The 24,148-nt window shown below is 43.7% G+C and overlaps 1 protein-coding gene across 3 annotated transcripts in view; it reads left to right on the top strand.

Annotated features, from left to right (window-relative positions):
• Positions 1-24,148, top strand: part of AKAP12 (A-kinase anchoring protein 12) — a 116,460-nt gene that overhangs the window by 40,460 nt on the left and 51,852 nt on the right. The gene's annotated exons all lie outside the window — the stretch shown is intronic.

Consider the following 24,148-nt stretch of genomic DNA (forward strand, 5'->3'; position numbering starts at 1 on the left):
CTTAACTTGCGAGCCTCCCTCTACAAACTGGATGAAGGTTGCTAAAGAATATGTTTTTACAAGTTGTGCTAATTTTAATGCTACTGAGAAAAAATGAGTGCTCAGATTTGGCCACGTCAGTGATATTGGTAGTGTTACTTTGACAGGTGAAGGATGGTGTTTTAAGTTTGCCTTGACTTTTGCATTTCTATAATGTATGGGAAGAGATAACTGTAATTCTGTAGGTCTATGTATTGGTTTGCTGTTTTAATTTCAGGTTATGAGCAGATTTAGTGCCCACTTTATCTTTTGGGGTCTTCTTATATGCTTCAGATCTCATGGTTGATACTTCACATTTGCAAGAATTTCTCCTACATGTAGGGAATAGCCCCCCAAATCCTAACTCAACCCATTGTATTTTGATGATGCTATATAGAATTTTAAGTCTTGGAATTGGGGCATTCTATGTGAGGTTAGGACCCAATTTCCTGTGGCTTCATTCTTTTCTCCACACACATTTGTTTTATTTATTTGTTTATTGAGACAGGGTCTTGCTCTGTCACCCAGGCTGGAGTGCAGTGGTGCTCACTGCAGCCTTGACTTCCTGGGCTCAGGAGATCTTCCTGCCTCAGCCTTCTGAGTAGCTAGGAATACAGGCCTACACCATACCCTCCGTTCCCCAACACCCAGCTAATTTTAAATTTTGATGTAGGGATGCGGTCTCCCTGTGTTGTCCAAGCTTATCAAACACCTGGCTTCAAGAGATCCTCCCACCTTGGCCTCCCAAAGCACTGGGTTTATAGGCGTGACCCACCAAGTGCAGTCTGGCATGACCTCCCATGCCAGAATGTGTGATGCAGGAGCGGGCTGTCCTCTTCCCCCTCCTGTTCCCGCTCTCAGCTGCCCATACATCTATTTTTATTTTTTCTGAGATGGAGTGTTGCTCTGTCGCCCAGGCTGGAATGCAGTGGTGCTATCTCGGCTCACTGCAGCCTCCGCCTCCCGGGTTCAAGCGGGAGGCGGAGGTTGCAGTGAGCCGAGTAGTAGCTGCCTCAGCCTCCTGAATAGCTGGGACTACAGGCGCGTGCCACCATGCCCAGCTAATTTTTGTATTTTTAGTAGAGACAGGGTTTTGCCATGTTGGCCAGGCCGGTCTTGATTTCCTGACCTCAGGTGATCCACCCACCTCGGCCTCCCAAAGTGCTGGGATTACAGGTGTGAGCCACCGTGTCCAGCCTGCCCATACATCTTAAGGGACCTCCAGCTCACGCATGGGGGTTTTCTAGCCCACGTGCCCAACCTTCACCAAAACAAATGTGCTGTAGCCCTTTGGTCTAGAGGTGCCCAGGGAAGAGGCTTGCATAGGTTCTGAGAATTCCAAATCTTGGGCCCCCAGGACAGGTGGATGTGAATTTCAGGAAGGTTTGCCCTTTTGGTTGCTGCAGGGGAAGGATGTAGCCAGAAGAGGGCCAGAATGGGGTTCTCCGCAGTGAGGGGCTCTGCCTGGGTCTGATGGTGTTACCGCTCACAGGGATTCTTTGAAGCAGCTGCCTATTCCCCGACTTCTCTTGTCTATTGGTTGAATAATGTTTTCCCTGCTGTCTACCTATCAGGTTATTCATTCCTGATTACTGTCAATGTTCAGGCTGGTCAAACTTGAAATCATTAACTATATAAAGTGTATTATGTATAAAGTGCTAGATTTGTAAGAAAGTTGCTATCTTCATCTTCATGGAGTTTAGTTTTTATCTTGGCTAAGCTCTTGCTAATTTCCCACAGTATAGCCTGCACTCATGTTATGAAAACATTTAGATGACTGTTGAAGAACATTCAGGATTTCTTTCTTACTTCTTGGCCCAGGGCTGAGCCTTTATGAAAGTGGGCAGCGGGAGATTTTAGAAAAGTGGAGGCCCTTGTATAAGGAGGCTGGGCTCCATTTAATGACGGTGAGGAGGCACACTTTAGGAACTAAAGGAGACCAGCATGACAGATTGAGCGTTAAGGTAGAACTAAACAAGAGGCACTCAAAGGCAGGGAGATCAGCTCTTAGGATATTGCATTAAATCAACCATGAAATGCTAAAGCTTGAACTAGGGCAGAAATCAAGCAATGGGTACAGACAGCATTGAACACAAAAGAAATGGTAGGATTTGAGGGAGCATGAGGATGACCAAGATGCGGAAAAGCCCAAGATGGTCTCTAGGTCTCTAGGCTTTTCCAACTAGGGTGCTAATTCTTTGCCTGAAAAAGAGTATTATCAAGTAAAGACATGGTCTCACTGTTGACCCAGAAAATAGAGGGACAGGGTAACAAAAGCAGTGGTTTGTTTTCTGTAATACTAATGGCTGACACTGACTAGTGCTTACTGTGTCAGGTGCTGTCCTACGTGCTTGGTACACTTGTGATAGACACTTATAAATCCCCATTGTACCAATGAGGAAGCAGGCACCTAGAGGTGAAGGAACCTTACAGGTAGGGCCTCTTCTCAAGGCGAGGCATTCTGATCAGAGAATGCCTAAGAGAGGGAGAGACAGAGACAGAATTCAGTATAAAGACAGAAAGCCCACTGTTAAAAGCAATGTCAGGTGTTTTTCTGAGAGCTCAGAAGCTGTCACTGACATAACCAAACGCAAATCCGGGAGTCATTCTTTTTCCATTGGCAAGTTCCGCTGGCCTCATCTCCAAAGACATTTCACATCGACCCATCTGTCCACAGGGCCTTCCCTGGCTTCATCTCTCCCCTGAATGGACACAGCAGCAGCCTTCCTGCCTCCAGCTTGCTCTCCTTCAGCTCCTCTCTGCAGGCAGATTGCTGGTTTGGGGGTTTTTAGGGTTTGTCTGTGGTCAATTTATATCTGATAAAGTGAGCAAGTCTTAAGCATATAGCTTGGTGAGTTCTTACAAGGTGAACGCATGAGTAACCCTCTCCCAGGTCAGGTTGGAGAACCTCGCCAGTGCCCCAGAAGCCTCCCTTGCATCTCCTTCTGGTTATTGCTCCCCAAGAGGTAATTACATTCTGACTTCTGTCTGCACAGATCAGCGTCGCACATCGTTCACCATGTATGCAGTGATCTTTGAAACCTGCACGTTGAGTCATGCCGTTACCAGATCTCCCGGCATCACTTCCACATTGCACTCTTTGCCATTGCCTGACATGAGATAAATAAGAATGCATGGCTGGGTGTGGTGGCTAACACCTGTAATCCCGGCACTTTGGGAAGCCAAGATGGGAGGATCGCTTGAGCCCAGGAGTTTGAGACCAGCCTGGGCAACATGGCGAAACCCCGTCTCTACAAAAAATACAAAAAAATTAGCTGGGTGTGGCAGTGTGCGCCTGTAGTCCCAGCTACTTGGGGGGCTGAGGCTGGAGTATTGCTTGAGCCTGAGAGGTCAAAGCTGCAGTGAGCCGTAACTGAGCTACTACACTCCAGTCTGGGCAACAGAGCAAGACCCTGTCTCAAACAAAACCGAAACCAAAAACAAAGAATGAACACATGTCGATGTCTTATCTTCCCTGCCATTGGTACTTTTTGCCTATTCAGATCCAGCTCAAAACTCAACTTTTTCTCGTACACTTTCTCTTATCAACAGAACTGAAAGAGACCCCTCCCTGTTAGTACTATGTGTCTTAGTACTCTGTCTTCGATGCGTGGCACTTCCTTTTGACTTGACGCATCCAGATGACATAGGAACCCATCACAGGGATTAATCAAATGTTGACTAATACATGGGGACCCAGGGTGGAACCGAGGCTTTTGCAAAATGATGAACATTCAGAGGCTTTGGAGAGTGAACTTGGAGGTCAACAAAGAGGATGAAATGCAAGATGCAGTATGAGCATGTGGTGGGTCTGGATTGCAAGATTCAGGCACTTTATTTTAGGAATAGTTAATGTGAAGAACATGATTTATGAACGACAGAGTGGGGAGTGTATTGAGACCAAGTAAGACTAATGCTCCATTGTGAAAACTTACATATCAAAGCAAATATATTGTCCCCTCTGTCCCCAGAAGCAATAACTGGAAACAGTTTTAGAGGACATAACCTAATTGGTATAAAAACTTTTCACTCTCAGAACTATTTTTCCCATTGTCATAGGAGTGGATACCAAATAATGTTTTCCTGTCTTGGCAGTGATTCACATTACTGAGTTTGCTATTGAACTATTTTTTCCTTGCCAGGAAGTACACATCAGAGAGCTGCATTTCACTGTGTGTGTGTGTGTGTGTGTGTGTGTGTGTGTGTGTGTGTGTATCTATTTCAATCTACTGATTACCAAAGAGCTTATAATTCTCAATGGAGAGTTTGTGGAAAAGATGAAAAAAGGATTTTTTTAAAGAACAATAACCAGAAAGTTTGAGACAATTGAGTATTATAGCAAAGTCCTTTCTTGCGGTGACTTCTCTGGTTGTAATGTCTTGGGTTAAAAAAAAAAATCAATTTCATGCAAAAAAGGGGGGAGGATTATGTAAACAAAAACAAAGAAATTTAAAGTATCACAGTCTATCATAAGGGTGAGTTGTGGAGGGGAAAAGAAGTTATTTGTACAGTTTGATGAAGAAATAAATGTATTTTCTAGTTTCTAAGAAAATCTGTGTATGCTCTGAACTTAAAGCACATCATTTCCTGTAAGTCAGTATTTGATTCAAAAAGTGCAAAGGCTTTATGATTGATCTTCTACATCTATCACGTGATTATCTTCTGGAGGTGATAATTTTTTTTTTTTTGAGACGGAGTTTTGCGCTTGTCACCCGGGCTGGAGTGCAATGGCGCAATCTCCGTTCTCTGCAACCTTCGCCTCCTGAGTTCAAGCGATTCTTCTGTCTCAGCCTCCCAAGTAGCTGAGATTACAGGGGCACCACCATGCCCGGGTAATTTTTTTGTATTTTTAGTAGAGACGAGGTTTCACCATGTTGGCCAGGCTGGTCTTGAACTCCTGGCCTCAGGTGATCCACCTGCTTTGGCCTCCCAAAGTGCTGGGATTACGGCCATGGAGGTGATAATTTTTTTAAAAGATTAAGGCAACAGCAATTTTGAGAGTGAGTCATTGATGGGACACTTGTTTAGGGAAAGCCCTTTTTCCTGCAGAAGCAAACTTGCTTCAGGAATGGCATCAGGCTAAAAGCATTTTCTTTGCATTTCAAATAAAGTTGGCAAGAAGGCTGGCACCTGTCTGCTCCATTTCTGTGCTGCTACTATACACATACGTTCTACTTTGCTTGCTGTCAAGGTTCAAGATCAGTAACAGCAGGGAGGGGGCATTTCCCAGAAGCCCACACGACTTCATGAGGAAGCGCCACCCCTCGCTGGATGGGGCGTCGGCTTGCATTCTTAGGAAACAGAAAACAAAACAAAGAAACTCTCCCTTTCTAGTCATTCAGATGTGAATATTGGAGACTGTTTCACTAGCAGTTATAGTCTATACTTCTTGAAATCATTTAGTTTGCTTACAGATCTTGAACCAAGTGGTTAAGGAATGAATCCTTTCCATTGAGGTATCGGTTATCTATTATTATTTATTTAAGCACATATGAACTAAACAAGCCACTTTGTACTCTGTCTTTCCAGGCGTCAAAGCAGGGTAAGTTGCCCCTCTTGACTGAGTCCCGAATGTGGTCTGAGTCAGAGAAGGTTAGAGCTCAGAGCTTGAGAGAGTTCAGGTCTTTTACAAAACAAAACAAGTCAGGTGAGAACCAAAGCTACTGCTGTTGACTTGACCAAGGTCCCACAGTTGTTGGGGTGGCAGCGATGGGGTAAGTATATTTTCTTATTCTTTTTCTTTCTTTTTTTTTTTTTTTTGAGACGGAGTCTTGCTCTGTTGCCCAGGCTGGAGTGCAGTGGCGTGATCTCGGCTCACTGCTCACCTCCGCCTCCCGGGTTCACACCATTCTCCTGCCTCAGCCTCCCGAGAAGCTGGGACTACAGGCGCCTGCCACCACGCCCGGCTAATTTTTTATATTTTTAGTAGAGATGGGGTTTCACCGTGTTATCCAGGATGGTCTCGATCTCCTGACCTTGTGATCTGCCCGCATCGGCTTCCCAGAGTGCTGGGATTACAGGTGTGAACCACCACGCCCGGTCTATTTTCTTTTTTTTATTTTGATTTCATTTTATTTTTCTGAGACGGGGTGTTGCTCTGTTGCCCAGGCTGGAGTACAGTGGCACAATCATGGCTCACTGTGGCCTCAACCTCCTTGGTCTCAGGTGATCCTCCCACCTTAGCCTCCTGAGTAGCTGGGATCACAGACACAAGTCAGCACGCCCAGCCAATTTGTGCATTTTTTGTAGAGATGGGATTTCACCATGTTGCTCAGGCTAGTGTCTAACTCCTGGACTCCAGCGATCTGCCCACCTCGGCCTTGGAAAGTGCTAGGATTACAGGCGTGAGCCATCAGGCCCGGCCATGTTTACTTATTAATATTTTAAAGAATTATGAGGAATGCTTTTACACCGTTGGTGGGAGTATAAATTAGTCAACCATTGTGGAAGACAGTGTGGCGATTCCTCAAGGATCTAGAACCAGAAATACCATTTGATCCAGCAATCCTGTTACTGGGTATATACCCAAAGGATTATAAATCATTCTACTATAAAGACACATGCATATGTATGTTTATTGCAGCGCTATTCACAATAGCAAAGACTTGGAACCAACCCAAATGCCCATCAATGATAGACTGGATAAAGGAAATGTGGCACATATACACCATGGAATACTATGCAGCCATAAGAAAGGACGAGTTCATGTCCTTTGCAGGGACATGGATAAAGCTGGAAACCATCATTCTCAGCAAACTAACACAGGAACAGAAAACCAAACACCACATGTTCTCACTCATACATAGGAGTTGAACAAGGAGAACACCTGGACACAGGGAGGGGAACATCACACACCGGGGCCTGTCGGGGAGTGGGGGGCTAGGGGAGGGATGGCATTAGGAGAAATACCTAATGTAGATGACGGGTTGATGGGTGCAGCAAATCACCATGGCAAGTGTATACCTCTGTAACAAACCTGCATGTTCTGCACATGTATCCCAGAACTTAAAGTATTAAAAAAAAAAAAAGAATTATGGCTGGGCGCAGTGGCCCATGCTGGTAATCCCAACACTTTGGAAAGCCGAGGTGGGTGGATCACTTGAGGTCAGGAGTTTGAAACCAGCCTGGACAACATGGTGAAACTCTGACTCTACGAAAAATACAAAAAAATTAGCCGGGCATGGTGGCAGGCACCTGTAATTTTAGCTACTCAGGAGGCTGAGAGGCAGGTTGAACCCCGGGAGGCAGAGGCTACAGTGAGCTTGAGATCACGCCGCTGTACTTCAGCCTGGGGGACAGAGCAAGACATCGTCTCAAAAAAAAAGAAAGAAAGAAAGAAAGAAAGAAAAAGAATCACGAGTACATTGGTTAAATGGACTTTCCAAACAATAGGTGCTAAAATAAAATTGATAGAGTTATAGTGAAGGATTACAGAGAGCCCCTGAAGTATTTAATTAATATTTTGTGGGATTTGGGGTACATCTGAACCGCCTGTCACTCTTCCCACTCCCACCCTACCCCTGTTCAGAAGTCAAAACTCATGCTTTTGGAGGACAGAGTGAATTTCTCCCAAATTACTGTCTTCTGCCTCCTAAATCAGGACCACATTTTTCAGGTGTGCTTATTTGGGGGAACGAGGCCTGGTCTGTGTTCCACTGTATTGCTGATGAAGCTAAAAATTAAGGGATTAATGGCATCGCTAGATGCGCCCTGTTAACAGCTGGCAGCTCTAAAAGCTCTTTTGACAGCTATAACTTATGATTTATAAATGAGGTTAATGGATTCCTGTTAGAATGGAAAACGCACTTGTGTAAGATCACTTATTCAAGCCATAATCAGTACCTACTGCAAGTGCTTTCTCCTGAGGCTTGTATTTTTTGCTGGAGGATTTTTGTTTTTAGTAGATATTGCAGGACATAGGTTTTTCTTTTCTTTTTAAAATTTGGAACAAATCCCAAATCACCAGAATTGCTGAAAACATGCTGTGAGAGATGAATGTCAAGTTCACAGTCACTGCCCTTCTCCGACAGAACCAACACCAGCCAGCCCTTGAGCGCAGACAGGGAAATTTAAACTGATACTCTCCACCCCTAATGTTGAGAGAGATGGTTATGCAGCTTCAAGGTCCTCTGCAAATTCACCATACTTGGCTAGACTGTGAATGTATTTTTAATTAGGCACTGATTTTTAGAGCATTGGGTTATGTAGTAGTGAATATTCTGACCAGCCTGCATGTTTCAGAAGCAGAAGTATGAAAAAACAGATTTGGTAGCAAACACCAACCAGCCAAACAAAAAAGCAAAAAGCCAAAAACCCATCTTGTGGTTGATGTGGTTTCCAAAGGGCTTTGCCTCTCGTACATTGTCACTTCTTAAGAAACACTCTCCCTTTTTTTCTCAGTAGAGTAAGGTCTTGATAAGAAGGTTGCAAGATGTGCAATATAACTGTTTTATTGAGTAATTTTGTAAAACCAGGAAAATAAGAAAGAAAAGAAACTAGAGCTGTTATTTGTCTTTCTTAGAATGTCTTGATCAATACATTCTAGGCTGGCCTGTAAGAAAAAGAAGCACAGGGATTTTGAATAGAGACACTGTCACCAGGTTAACTTTGTAAAGGGAGGGTGGTGGGCTTTCCCAGATGTACTTTCCCTTGTGAGATTTTAGCTTGGCTCTTAGCTCATTCAAAGCAAAGGCTGAGAGATGTTTAACTTGCAAATCCTTCAGGTGTGGAACTTGGATTGTAATTCTTTCCTCCTTGGGTAACATGATGACTAGCATGGTTATGGCTGGCATTTTGCTTTTGTTGTGTTTTGATACACTTTCGTGTTTAGAAGGTAATGCATCCGATGGGAAGAGGCATCTGAACAAGATGGTTTGGAAGCTTCCTTTTGAGACTGGAGAAATGTGTGGACTAACACAAATGTGTTCTTAGAATAGTCATCATTTCTTTATGGGAAACATTATTCTGGCACCTATTAATGCTTATAGGGACTAGAATTGTTGAATTCCTTCTCCACTGAATTCAGGTAGCTTGATTGGGGCCATTTTGGAGGATAGGAAAACTGGGCAGTGTCTGGAAAGGCCAACATCTTCGCTGCACACCCTACAGGGAGGGTGGGTGGAAGTTCCCACAGTGGCATCAGTTGGACACCATGACGAGCTCAGTCCCCGGTGACTGAGACAGACAGAATGGAGAAGCACTCACCGTTATCTCATTCTCCTAGCACATCCCTCACCCAACTACAGTCTTTCTTCACTTAGACATCCATGCCACTGGGTGTTCCCCAAAAAATCTGAAGCCAAGCAGATTGACCCCTGGCAGTGAGGCCCTGAAGTTCAGTTATGACTCCTCGAAGATCTCTTACCTCTCACAGGCCAGCTTCCTCTCCCATCCCCCTCACTGATGGTTCCCAGCCTTCACCAGATTCTTTTTTTTTTTTTTTTTTGAGATGGAGTTTCACTCTTGTTGCCCAGGCTGGAGTGCAGTGGCATGATCTTGGCTCACTGCAACCTCTGCCTCCCAGGTTCAAGCGATTCTTCTGCCTCAGTCTCCCGAGTAGCTGGGATTACAGGCATGCGCCACCATGCCAGGCTAATTTTTTAGTAGAGACAGGGTTTTTAGTAGAGACGTATTTTTAGTAGAGACGGGGTTTCTCCATGTTGGTCAGGCTGGTCTTGAACTCCTGACCTCAGATGATCCGCCTGCCTCAGCCTACCGAAGTGCTGGGATTACAGGTGTGAGCCACTTTGCCCAGCCTGGATTCTTGTTTTTACTTCTCACCCTCTCCCCTACTAAATGCCCTTCTCTTCCTCAGAAGTTAGTCCTTCTAGGTTCTCCCTGTAACCTTACCTGCATAGAAACTCCCCCTCTCTGCACATAAACGGAGCTGCTTTCTGATTTGCTTTCCTTTTGAGAGCTGGTCTCCAGTTGCTGCAGATCACCTCATCCAGTGTCCCCATCACCACCTGTCAGGTTCCCTTGGTCAGTATCATGCCTCTGAGACAGAAGCTGCCCATTGGAATCACCTGGGGGAGCCTTAGAAACTACTAATATGTGGGTCCTTTCCCAGAGATTCTGACTTAATTGGGTTAGGATATAACCACAACAGCCCCACAAAAGTATTACCCCTCGTTCTATAGGCTCAGAGGGTGAGAAATTCCCCACGTCTCACAGCTAATGAGTGGCTTAGCTGAGATTTCCTTTCATGGGTGAGCTTGCAAATTGTGCTCTTTCTGTTGACTGTCCTGGGCTATGCCGGATCCAGAGAAGCACGGCAGGATCATTACCAGCTAAGAAGGGGTCTTGCCATTGCCTGCCCCTTAGGAATCAGTTGCCCTAGGCGAAGTCCCTGTTTTCCTCCAAGCAGACTGATAAACACTGGCTGTGCTCAAGCAGCAGCAGGGCTGGATTCGCGTCACTTACTTTGGTATGCAGGAGGCTGCTTGTATGTTGTGGCGCAGGGAGCTAAGCACACACGTCAGAGAAAGCCATTTCAATTTATCATTTTAATTTTGCTATTAAGCTTCCACGGACCCTAAATGGATTCTCCACAATGGCATCTGCAAGTCCATTATCAGCTAAATGTTTAATGAGTTTATTAAGTAACCGATGGATGCCACAGTGTATAGGAAACTTTCTTGAGTTTTTTTCACATATAAGGAGGCATTTCTCGAAGTCACTTGGGATGGCTTAACATAGCTCATCCCTGCCAGCTGACTTGTGGCCTCTTTCCCTTCCTTCCATGTGCAGTGCCTTCTATCTTGAATGCTGCAGCCAGCAGAGGTTCTGGCAGTGGAACCCTCTGCCTAGCGGGCTTCAGAAAGGAGCCTGTGAGGCAGAGACATTTCCATTGAAAAGCAGTTTAGAATTCAGCCTCCATTTGCTAATTCCCATAGATGCTCGTCAGCAAACACAGGACAGTTGTTTGTGGATTTGAAATTTGCTACTTTTTCATTCTGTATCTTACATTTTGGTGATTGTGCTACAAATATTTGGAGTTGAACATAATAGGATAATAACTGTTGATTCTTGGCTAAATCACATTATCTTAGGCCATCTTTGCAAATCAAGTGCATTCTACTGAAAAGGAGACAAGCAATTTTGCTTGTTCTTTTTCTCTTTCAGTCGAATGGAGCATGGACTTAGAATTGAAGTTGCAATGGGGTGGGCAATACATTCTAACTGGGTTTTTAGTTAAAAATCAGCAATCAGTTTAAGCAGTCTGGTTCAAAGGCAGTATAGCTACAAATTTGCAGACAGTGTGTAGTACAGTTGTCCTTCAGTATCTTAGAAGAATTGGTTCCAGGACCCTCCCACCCCTGTTGGTACCAAAATACAAGGATGCTCAAGTCCCACAGTTTGCCCTCTGGATCCAGGGGTTCCCAACCTCAGATTCAACCAACCAAGGATTGAAAAGATAGTTTTTGCCGGATGAGGAACTGCAGATACGGAAGGCTGACTGTATTTCATTTCAACAGGGGTCTTGATTATCCTCCTCATTGAATGGTAATATGTTACCTGTTTTGGCAAAGTTTGGAGTAAACTTCTGTCTCCACCTCCCTGTATTGCAGCTGTCAGCATGGTGAAGAGCCTGCAAGGCGTGCTGATGTGTGCTGCCTAGGGCTGCCTAACACAAACCAAACAAACATCCCTTCTCAGGATGGGAGAAGAGCTTTTTATGAGACCTTCTTGTGTCTTCCTCTTGCCCGTCTCTGCCTTTGCCCCCATAAGCAGGTGACAGTTGTGCAGTGTTTAGCCACTACGTATTTCTCATATCTGACTGTCTTCATGGTGGAGCTTCTGATACTCCTGTCTTAGGGACACACCTTTGATTAGAAGAAGTAATATTAGCCTCTAAAATTTTTTGAACTTTAAAATCAAGACCTTACTTGGGATAACGCTGGTTTCCTCCTCTGTCGAAATTGTTTATCTCTTGGACTCAGAAACTATTTAGCCTTTCTGTGGCACACAGTGGATTTCAAAACATTTGGTATTATCTGATTTCTAAGCAAGGATGTGATGTAATTATTTTACTACCAAATGAGGATTCTTTTGAGAGAAGCAGCCACTTAACGTGAGAGTAATTGCTTGAATATGAAGTGGTGTGTAGGAATTAAGTGAGAACTGAGATCTTGACTTGCACATATGCTGTAGATAAAACCTACTGTGAATTTGCTGGTTCAGGGCCACAGAAAAAACTAGTCATGAGAATTGCCAGAATTGTCAGAAATGTGTTTTGAGATGATTTATATTCATTATTCTAACTCTTCACAATAACATTTTGCTTATTTTGCAATTGGAATTTGTGGAGGTCCAAGAAGTCAAGATGGTAATTAATTTGCCCGGGACAGCTGGTAGGTGCATCAGCTCAGAGCAGCGGGTGGTAGGGAACTTGTCTTAGACATTCACGATGCAGGTCATGACACTGGACTATAAAGCTGTAGCTCTAGGGGTCTGTATTCTGTGCTCTGTAACTTGACATGATCTGGGACCCAAAGTTAAATAACTAATCAAGAGAAGTCAGGTGCTTTTTTGTTAAACACGGAACTCCAGTATTCCTCTGAAGCTTAAGGAGAGAGTAAGTAACATGGTATTGGGCTTGTTCCCTGTCCTTAACACAAGAATCCTTGGAATTGCCGGATTACATGTTCTTCTCCCCTGAGAGGACACCCAGTGCAACCATGGCTCACATGCTTAAGGTCTGTGTTAGATAGATCGTATCATGGATCCAGCATAATTAAGTAGAGATGCATTTTCTTGGTTTAAGGTACCTTAGGGGAAAAAAAGAATAAAATTCTTCAGGTTCAGCCTTGGAGTTCTTCTTTTTTTTTTTTTGAGACGAGGTCTTGCTCTGTTGCCGGGCTGGAGCACAGGGGCGCAATCTCGACTCACTGCAACCTGCTCCTCCCAGGTTCAAGCAATTTTCCTGCCTCAGCCTCCCGAGTAGCTGGGACTACAGGCGAGTGCCACCATGCCCAGCTAATTTTTGTATTTTTAGTAGAGACGGGGTTTCACCATGTTGGCCAGGATGGTCTCGAGCTCTTGACCTCATGATCCACCCGCCTCGGCCTCCCAAAGTGTTGGGATTACAGGCGTGAGCCACCATGTTCAGCCTGGAGTTCTTTCCTGATTCTATGAGGCTGTGAGTAGTGGTTCTTAACCAGGAATGTTATCACCACCACCTCAGGGGAGGTACACATTTCTTGATATTGGGGGTCGGGGTTGGGGGCACCAGGGATGCCCCATGTCCTCTAATTACTGTCCACAGTGTCCACACAGGAAGATACCGGTTGTATCAGAGACTTGGTCTAGGATTCACAGGTTTTTCTTCCAGTTGGATTTAATGAGCTTCTCTCTGTCCTAAGACCCAAATGCTGTAGGGTTTGCCAACATTACAAGGTAGGCATTTCACAGAACGGAATTCTGGCAGGCCATCTTCATGCAGTGAATTGCTGTCATTGGTAGGTGGTGCTTTTTATTGCCCCCATCTCCAGCAGAGATCTTATAAATTCCCTTTGCCTGAAATCAGCATGGTTGATCTCCCACCTAACCAGATTTAGAGTGCTTTGTTTTCTTTAACATACTTTCCCAGAGAACTCGGGAGTTTTAATACTTTTAAAAACAACTATAACTTTTTATAAAGTAGGGAATACTTGACTGAAGTGTTGTGTGTTAAAACATACTGCATGCATCCGTGGTGTCTTTAGTTATGGGGAATGTTAGTAGATGTGACTCAGAGAGGGTTCCTTGAGGAACTCATTTTAGAAAATGCAGTGATTTCCTCCTTAGTGGTTCAGAATGCACATTAAAGAGTCTTTAAATTCTAAGTAAATCTGCTTAACTCTGTCTACGTCAGAGTTTCCCAAGCTAACCTGGAGCACAGAACACTTCTGAGATAATGCGTGGTATGTTGGTGTTGATACATGCAGTATACTCATGCTCTCAGAGACCGGTTTGATAAATGCCGATCTTTGAGAATTTAGAGGCCTAATTTGTAGACAACATTCCTGATAAAATGAGTTCACCTGTAGTGGCAAGTCCTTTGGGGTTTCCATAAGCAATGTGAGATACATTATTTTCTAATAAGACATCCAACAATGTGAATATTAATGTTCAATGGAATTAATTTTGTATGCTAAAAGCCAACTGATGATTTTAGTGGATCTCTCTTAACAATCATTCTTTCTCATGTCTAAAGATGAGTTTGGGTTATTTCTCCTGAAATTATGGTTAACTAATTTTCATGAATTTTACTGAAAATGATGAGAAACAGAAAAATCTGGGATTTGTAGACAGTGGCGAGAAACTCTCTATCTAGTATTTATACCCCTCACCAAGCAGCACTCCTGGGCCCTCAAGCTCTTCTGCTGTGCAGAAACCGTTCCAGCCGCCTTCCTTAAATAGCAAGCACTGCCATTTCAAACACAAGATAAAATTAATATTGGCATTCTGGAAATTAGCATTTTTGCACTAGGATTAAATTAAATTAGTTAAACGAATGTGACAGCATGACAAAGCTGGTCTAACCAAGCCAATCAGGTATTGAAAGTGGATACATGTTGCTGTTGGGTGAATAGCTCCTACTCGGCAGTTGGGATGATGTAGCGTAGGCTGTAAACCCCATCTTGGAATAAAGACCTGCAGGATAAAGTGCAGTAGGACACCTGGGGTTCAGACAGCTGGGCCCTGTTTTCGTCCTGTGGAGCTGGAGGAAAGGGGCCACAGGGACTCTGGGTGATGGTGAGGAGATGTTCACCCCCTTTTCTGAGTCCTTCAGATGAACTCAGTCGAGCTTAAAATGATGTCACCAAGCAGTAAGGGAACTTTTTTGGCTTGTTGGTTTTGTTTGCTGAATATATGGATGGAAAGAAATATCATGAAATTTATAATGAGCAGTGGCTTTATTTAAAGATCAGAGACTTCATAGCATCTGTAGGTTAAGACCTGGGACCTGCTGCCACCCTCAAGAGGATCTGCTGCCTCTTCCCTGAGGAAAACTGGCAGCAGGAAGAGAGCTCTGGAGGCCAATTTCTCAGAGATAAGGGCTTCTTATTTTTAGAGATCACTACAATCATGCCCACCCCGGGATGCATCCTCTTCTCAATTTCATGTGGTTGGAGAGAGCTTTTGACTCTATGCTTTGATAATAGCTCTGAAACCCGATAAGCAGTTCATTTTCTCTCTTTTAAAAACCTTGCTAGTTAAAAGGCCTCCTCATATTTTTCTTTTGCAGATTGCCTTAAATCTTTTTTTAAATTCATGGAATATAAACGTATATTCCTGATTGCCTTAGCAGTGCTTACTATATATCTTGAGGTAATTAAAAATCACATCAGCCAGGTGCGGTGGCTCATGCCTGAAATCCCAACACCTTAGGAGGCTGAGGTGGGCGGATCACCTGAGGTCAGGAGCTTGAGACTGGCCTGGCCAATGTGGTGAAACCGCATCTTTACTAAAAATACAAAAATTAGCCGAGTGTGGTGGCACATGTCTGTAATCCCAGCTACTCAGGAGGCTGAAACAGGAGAATCTCTTGACCCTGGGAGAGGCGGAGGTTGCAGTGAGCCGAGATCACGCCACTGCACTCACTCTAGCCTGCACTCTAGCCTGCAACTGAGATGCAGCATCCTCAGGCTGAACTTCTTGGAAAGCATGACTGTCGGGGAAGGAATGGAGAGACTAAAGAATTTGATCCAGTTCCCCCACAAAAATTAGGGCTATTGTTCATCTAAACTTCTCATAAATCTGGATCACCAGTGGAATAATCCATTTCTGCATTTAGCCTCCGGCTTATTTTCAGCCTACTTCTAGAAATTTAAATATACATTGGAAAATACATTGTATGCCTAGATTGAAATAAAAGGGTTTTTTTTTTTTTTTTTTTTTTTTTTTTGCCAGTCTGGATTGCTGTTTGAAGTATTCAATTTTAGAGTGAATACACCAATTGGAGCTACAGCTATTGACTTGTATGAAATAAATCATCAGTCTTAATGATAGCTCTTTGAGTTACATTGATGGGTGGGCTCACTGATACACACCACACAACTCTGGGTGTGTGTGTATGTGTGTGTGTGTGTTGTGGGGGCAGGATCACTTGCCCTCACAACTGAGGATCTGAACCAACCAGGAACCTCAGGAAAAAAAGGGCTGCTATGGGCCAGGTGCGGTGGCTCACACCTGTAATCCCAGCACTTTGGGAGGCCGAGGCGGATGGATTACGAGGTCAGGAGTTTGAGACCAGCCTGACCAACATGATGAAACCGTCTCTACTAAAAATACAAAAATTAGCCGGGTGTGGTGGTGTGCACCTGTAATCCCAGCAACTCAGGAGGCTGAGGCAGGAGAATCGCTTGAACCCAGGAGATGGAAGTTGCAGTGAGCCAAGATCGTGCCACTGTACTCCAGCCTGGAGGACAGAGCATGACTTCGTCTCAAAAAAAAAAAAAAAAAGGCTACTGTGTCTTCTTTTCTCTTCCTGTGTGCAAGTCTGTGATTTCAAGGCTATGGCCATGTTACGTGTAGCCGTACCCATGTCTTGAGGTGCAGCCCCGTGTGAATGTGTGTCCTGGGATGTAGTGAGATGTGTCGCCTCGACCGAGCTGTGTCTAATTTTGTTGGATTCCCTTTTCATTTCACATCTCAGACTCAAGCCAAATGCTGCCTCCTTTGAAACCCTCCTTAACAGAAACATGAGGACCATTTATAAAAGGTGACCGTAGTGTGAGATAAGGGGTGGAAAGTACTGGGATAGCACGTGGACCTTGATTTGATCAAATGGACCAAGTCTCATAAAATGGCTGCTGAGTGCTTTTCTATTTAGAAAGAGAATTTCTCCCAATACGGTTTCATTTGAATCTCACACAATCCAAAAACAGAGATAGTATTAGTCTCAGTTTGTAACTGGGAAGATGAGCTCAGAGGTAAAGTTCCATAGCTGAGAGGAGCTTGGACTCTAACCAAGACATTGTATGCGCTGTGCTGTCTTCTGTTTCCCCCATGCTTTCTATAGTTTAAAAAAGAAAAGAAAAGAAAAATCACAGGCGGCCCTCATCCATTTAGATCTTTATATAAACCACCTTTACCCGCTTTGTCCTGCCCAGTCCTAGAAAATCAGAAGGATTAGATGCCTTTGCCATTTGCCAGGTGTTATTGTTGAGTGCAGAGCAGGAAGGACACAGGTAATAACTCCCAGAGCTTTCATTTTAGAGAAGAACGCAGGCATGGAACAAGTAATTCCCAAGACCACAATTATTGGGAACAAATAGTATAACAAAGACAGCTAAAATTTATGTTAATAGTTGACTTATTAAGAACTTAATATGTTCCTGGTGATGTTTCAAATATTCTTTGAGGTATATAAAAATGAATTCTTGGCCAGGCGAGGTGGCTCACGCCTGTAATCCCAACACTTTGGGAAGCCAATGCGGGTGGATCACTTAAGGTCAGGAGTTCGAGACCAACCTGACCAACATGGTGAAACCCCGTCTCTACTAAAAATACAAAAAAATTAGCCAGGCGTGGTGGCACTTGACTGTGATCCCAACTACTTGGGAGGCTGAGGCAGGAGAATCACTTGAACCCAGGAGGCGGGGGTTGCAGTGAGCCGAGATGGCACCACTACGCTGCAGCCTGGGCAACAGAGTGAGACTCCATCTCAAAAAAAAAAACGAGAGAAAAATGAAAAAAATTTTTTCTTTTTAAAAGCCAGTCAAGTTTAGCAGTGTAGGGCTGTATACCGACTTTAGTAACACTGGTGTTAATTTCTGATAACCCACTACCATCGGACCAGCCTAAAAATGAATTCTTAACTCCATTTTACAGAGAATGGGGAAGATATGAGGGAGGCAAGAAATGTGCTCAAGGTCGTGAAAGTAACTTCCTTAAGGCGGAAGCAAATGTATATGAAACACACTTGTGAAATGGGTACATAATGCATAGGATACATGTGTTCTCTGTCAGGAGCCCATAGTGGCCTGCTGTAGAACTGTGATATGCTTGGCTCTGTCCCGTTCAATGTTTTTGATGAATGGCTTAGCTGAGGACATTAATATGTTATTTACATTTGGAGATGATATAAACAGAGGAGTTAAAGCTCCAGCAGTGTGGCCTGTTGGCCTAGATGATCTTAAAAGATTTATGAACCCTGGCAAGCAAGGTTATTAACATGCTTGAAGCCTAAGAAGCTATGAGTTTTAGGGTTCAATGTGTTTTCACTTTTACAGTGATAAAGTGAGTAAAAAGGAAACCGTGTCTGTTCTCCCAATTTCCCTCTAAGAGGATAAAACCAAACAACAACAATGCCATAGAGGTAGCCATTATTAAAGATTTGGTACATATTGTTCCAGACTTTAAAAAAAATGCTTACACAAACATTGACTCCTTTTCTCTCTCCCTTTTCCTCTTCCTCTCCCTCTTTGTCAGTGGGTTATTTTTGTTTAGTTTGGTTTTAAACACATAAAAGAATCATTCTCAGCAACTTGCTTCTTTTCCCCCTTAAGCCAGGGACATCTTCACACATGAGTGTGTTTAAATCTACCTCACAGCTTTTGATGTTGTCTATTGCATGAAAGTTTCATAATTTAACTACTCCCCTCTACTGATAGACATTTAAGGGGTTTTTTTTTTTGCTATTATAAAGTATTTATTACTTATTTATTTTTCCTTTGTAGAGACTGGGTTTCACTTTGTTGCACAGGCTGGTCTCAAACTCCTGGCTTAAAGCCATCCTCCTGCCTCAGCCTCCCAAAGTGCTGGAATTATGGGCATGTGGCACCACGCCCAACCCTATTATAAGTTATTATGTGTTGCACCTCATAAATATGTAATGCCATATCTATTAGAATGGCATGGTGTAGCTAATGGGTTTGCATATTTAAAATTCTATCCCTATTTCCAAATTGCCTTCCAGGGATATTGTTTACTGATTTGTACTCTGGTTTTTATTTTTTTTGTTTGACTTTTTTAAAGATTTACTTTCAAAACACTTTCTATTAGAATGAAGGAGAAAACACAGTGAAGAGGTTTCTTTACAAGTTTTGTCATGGGATTTAAAATTCCTTCCAGATAATCTTTAAGTCTGATGATTTGATCATTTGTGGGTGTGTCCTGGTTATATTGGCTTCTGGTTCCTTCCCACAAAGGCCACTTACAGCTTTGCTTCTTGGTCATACTGCCCGGGGTGGGACGAATTGCCCCTTTGGAGCCTCGTCTACCGTGTGAACTGCAGGAGTGCTGGGCCACTTGCACCTGGTCGTCCAATGAGGATGTAGATCCGGGAGTATCACTTCTGCAGTGAAAAGGGTTGCTTTAGTTGGCTTACCTCCTCTGCCCCCGGCATCCTGACAGCTGTCAAGGGCTCATCATTTCACAACTTCGTTAAACAGCCTGGTATTCCTGTTTCTTACTCTGCAAAGGAGGTCCCTAGCACGTTGTGGACTCCTGTGGAGAAGGAAGTGGATGGAGAAGTCTCCTAGTTTTTCTGTGGTGCCTTGGCTACCACTTGGACATCCTTGGTTGTTGTTCTTACAGAAATGAGAGGCAAACACTGTTGCTGGAAACATTTGAGGTTTTTAGGGTCTTTTTTTTTTTTTAACAGCTTGTTTAGTTGTAATGTGGTAATACTTCATGGGAATAAACTCTGGCTGACCCACTCAAAGGATATAAGCTTGAAAACATTTAGGGTTTTGATTTGTTCAAAGGAGGCATTTGTGCTTTTTGAAGCACAAATCCAGTGGGAAAATAGGTTTTCTGGTGCTTACCGTGTTTAAGTGTAAGGAGCGTGTCTTTCAAGTCTAGTTCTCATCTCAAAAGAAATAACTATTTGTAAAACTAAGTTCAGGGTGGAGGGATAAAGCTATGCGAGGAAGCTTGGAAAAAGTGAAATATACGTTTCCTCCTCCTTTCTTGTTTGGTAACAGTTAAGTCCCAGTGTTACTTTCCTCCCTGAAATGGGTGGCCCTCGAATCCCATCTGGTTCCACCGCCTCCTGTCCCATGTGCCACTATGTTGTGTCTGCATCTTTCAGGGTCTCTCTGGGCAGAGCTGTGTGTAAATCCTGTCTTCTGTGGCCATTTGAGTTGCAGACGAAAGAGAGACTGATTGAAGTTAAGCAAGGTGCGTGTTTATTAATAAAGAAATGTACCCACAATGTATGAAACCATCAGGTCATAAAATAACACGTGTTCCCCATTATTTTTTAAGTGAATGCTTGTGCCTATATATATATATACACACGTAGAAAACACAGAAAAGACTTAAATGAATGTAGGTTTGATTTCCTCTATTTGAGGTGACTTTAACTTATTGATAACTCTCAGAAGTCCCTGAATTTTTAACAACGGTATGAATTATTTAGATGGTTTGGGGATGGAAGAAAAAACAAAAACACTTTTGATTTGGAGTGAAATAAAGGGAATTATCCATCTTTAACAGCACGTGGGATTTGCAAAAGTGTGGACATGTCTGAATGTGACAATCTGACTAGGAATGAAGTCCCATTTTGTGCGGATGTTGGTGCCTCATAGGCTCTGAAAGCTCACCTGAGACATCACCCTTGAGGTCAAAGCTTGGGTACCCTGGCGGGACGCAAACTATTCACATAGTAAAATAGACTCAAAACTCAGGTTCAGTAATGTCACTGTCATAAATTGTTTTCTACTGAAGTTAATAATGTATCTAGTGCCTTTCTCAAGTAGGGACAGTTACCCTGTGGTTACTGAAAATTACTATCTCATAATGTATTCATTATCATACTTAGGATGTAAGGATGTGTAGCATTTGACCTCAGTTTTTAAGGGTCCTTCTTTTTATCATCTAATGTACTTTGCTATGTGTGTGTAACATCTCTTTTTTTTTTTCTTTTTTTTTTTTTTTTTAAGAGACGGAGTCTCCCTCTGTTGCCCAGGCTGGAGTGCGTGATCTCAGCTCGCTGCAACCTCTGCCTCCCAGGTTCAAGCGATTCTCCTGCCCCAGCCTCCCTAGTAGCTGGGATTACAGGCGCACACCACCACACTTGGCTAATTTTTTGTATTTTTAGTAGAGACGGGGTTTCACCATGTTAGCCAGGATGGTCTCGATCTCCTGCCCTCATGATCTGCCTGCCTCGGCCTCCCAAAGTGCTGGGATTACAGGCATGAGCCACTGCGCCTGGTGTAACATCTCTTTTTTAAATGACGTTTTTATTTGGAGACGAGGGTCTCTCTATGTTGTCCAGGCTGGCCTCAAACTTTTGGGCTCAAGCAATCCTCCTGCCTCAGTCTCCTAAGTGCTGGGACTACAGCGCACGTCACAGTGCCCGGCTCAGTAACGTTTCTAAAAGAGTAGACGGAAATTTGTGCCTGTGTGCTATAATCTTCATGTTTAAAGAGACTCAGTTTGGCTCCAACTAAAGATATCTTGGATTGGACAATTCACAGAGGATTATAAGAATTTTTTCAATAATTTTAGGTACTTTGTAGAACCCTAAACTCTATAGAACTTCAGAGTTCTGGTTCCTAAATAAGAGGCACAATTGACCAAAGTTTATTGCATTGAAATTGAGGTATTAAGATGGCTTTTTTATGTTCCCTGTTTAGTTTGCCATATCATGAAACTGTGTATGTCAACAGTTTCTAGGTTTAAGATTCACTGGGTTACCATGTAGCCCACGATAATATGTGATTCCTGCTTTCCTCCCCCAACTTTTCTTCCTGTTACTAATCAAATCTAAGTCCTGTGTACATACTCAATGATATTTAGTTAAAATACTCTGACATTTGGCTGGGCGCAGTGGCTCATGCCTGTAATCCCAGCACTTTGGGAGGCTGAGGCGGGCGGATCAGCTGAGATCAGGAGTTGGCGACCAGCCTGGCCAACACGAAATCCCGTCTCTACTAAAAATACAAAAATTAGCTGGGCGCAGTGGCAGGCACCTGTAATCCCAGCTACTCGGGAGGCTGAGGCAGAAGAATCGCTTGAACCCAAAAGGCGGATGTTGCAGTGAGCCAAGATCATGCCGCTGGACTACCTTGGGGACAAGAGCGAAAATCCATCTCAAAAAATAAAAATAAAAAAAAGAAATACTCTGACATTTTTGCTGATGGGCTTTGTGGAGACACACTGCCCCCTTCTCCATTCCCTACCCCCTGCTTTTGCCTTTAGGTTTCATTTAAAATTCCCATCTTTCGTATTTTGGTAAGAGAAGACTTTAAGTGGAGATGTAATCTGAGTATTCTGTTTAATAAATGGACTCAGCATGGGCATTTTGAAGCCAACGATCCCATCTGTAGTGTAAGTATTAAACTACAGTGGTATTATTTCAGGAGGAAGCTCATGCAGTTGAAGGACAGCCTTGCTGGGAGCCAAGAACAGCCAGGTGAAATCAATTTAGCACAACTTAAGGCTTCTGGATTGCGTGTCTTGAACCCACTGTCCCTTCAGCGTTCAGGGTCTAAGTCAGTGGTGAGGCCAGAGTCATTCATTGGCCTGGAAGCAGGATGGAATGATGTCAGATGGAGTGCAGAGTTGAGATTGCTTTGTAGCATGCAGGTCTGTACCAGACCTTTTCCAGAACAGTTCCAGACCTGGAATACCCTTTAAGTCATTTTATAATTGTGTGTAGTAACAGGACCTTCAAAGCATGGCACCTATCTTTGTAATTGTGTGTAGTAACAGGACCTTCAAAACATGGCACCTATCTTTATAATTGTGTGAAGTAACAGGACCTTCAAAGCATGGCACCTATCTTTGTAATTGTGTGTAGTAACAGGACCTTCAAAACATGGCACCTATCTTTATAATTGTGTGTAGTAACAGGACCTTCAAAACATGGTACCTATCTTTATGTTGAGAGCCTCAAACAGAAAAACCCTGGAAATAGTTGGTGGCAAGAGCTGGCTTCGGGCCACGATGCCCCCATTCCTGAGCTGTGTGACCTGGGGCAAGACAACCCCACCCCACCAGAATTGCTTTGAGTCCCGGTGTCATTATTATAAAATGGAAATAATAGCAGCTGCCTATGTTGGTTTTAAGATAAATGAGATATCTGTATATATAACATTGCTATATATTACATTGTTGAAACATTTAGGTTCCTAATGGTTTCTATTGGCTTAAAATTTTTTTTACCTATATTCTCAGGATTAAAAATATGACCAAGAGCAAGCCGGGCACAGTGGCTCACACCTGTAATCCTAGCACTTTGGGAGGCAGAGGTGGGTGGATTACTTGAGGTCAGGAGTCTGAGACCAGCCTGACCAACATGGCAAAACCACGTCTCTACTAAAAATACAAAAATTAGCCAGGCATGGTGGTGCACGCCTGTAATCCCTGCTATGTGGGAGGCTGAGGCAGGAGGATCACTTGAACCTGGGAAGTGGAGGTTGCAGTGAACCGAGATCACGCCACTGCACTTCAGCCTGGGTGAAAGAGTGACACTCCATCTCAAAAAAAAAAAAAAAAAAAAAAAGAATTATATGACCAAGGGCATGCCTACATGCCTGCTGATTTTGTGGGTTTTTTCATTTTTGTTTTTGTTTTTTGTTTTTTGTTTTTCCCGCTCCGCCACCCAGGCTGGAGTGCTGTGGCTCAATCTCTGCTCGCTGCAACCTCCACCTCCCACATCCACCTCCAGGTTCAAGTGATTCTCCTTCTGCAGCCTCCCAAGTAGCTGGGACTACAGGCATGCACCACCATGCCTGGCTAATTTTTTTGTATTATTAGTAGAGACGGGGTTTCACTATGTTGGCCAGGCTGGTCTTGAACTCCTCGTGATCTGCCCGCCTCGGCCTCCCAAAGTGCTGGGATTACAAACATGAGCCACCACGCCCGGCCATGCCTGCTGATTTTGAAACTGATGCTGCCATCAGTTGCACAGGGCATCCTATGGGGAGGATTGCAAATGACCATTGTAGTAATGTTTTTAAGGAAAAAACAGTGACCCAAATGCACATGTTATATGTGTCTTGTTTGCTTGCTGGCCTCTGGGAGCACTGGCCTTCGCACCAAGTGGCCTCCCTTCTCTGCACCCCGTTTATCCTTTTCTCACACAGCCCTTGCCTGTGGAAATGAGATCTCAGCTTTACCATTGCTTCCTCAGAGAAGTCCTGGACACCCCTAGCCTCAGTTAGGGCTGGGGTTTTTTTTTTTTTAAACC

The sequence above is a fragment of the Gorilla gorilla genome, chromosome 5 (genome assembly GCF_029281585.2).
Source record: "Gorilla gorilla gorilla isolate KB3781 chromosome 5, NHGRI_mGorGor1-v2.1_pri, whole genome shotgun sequence".
NCBI classification, from domain to species: Eukaryota; Metazoa; Chordata; class Mammalia; order Primates; family Hominidae; genus Gorilla; species Gorilla gorilla.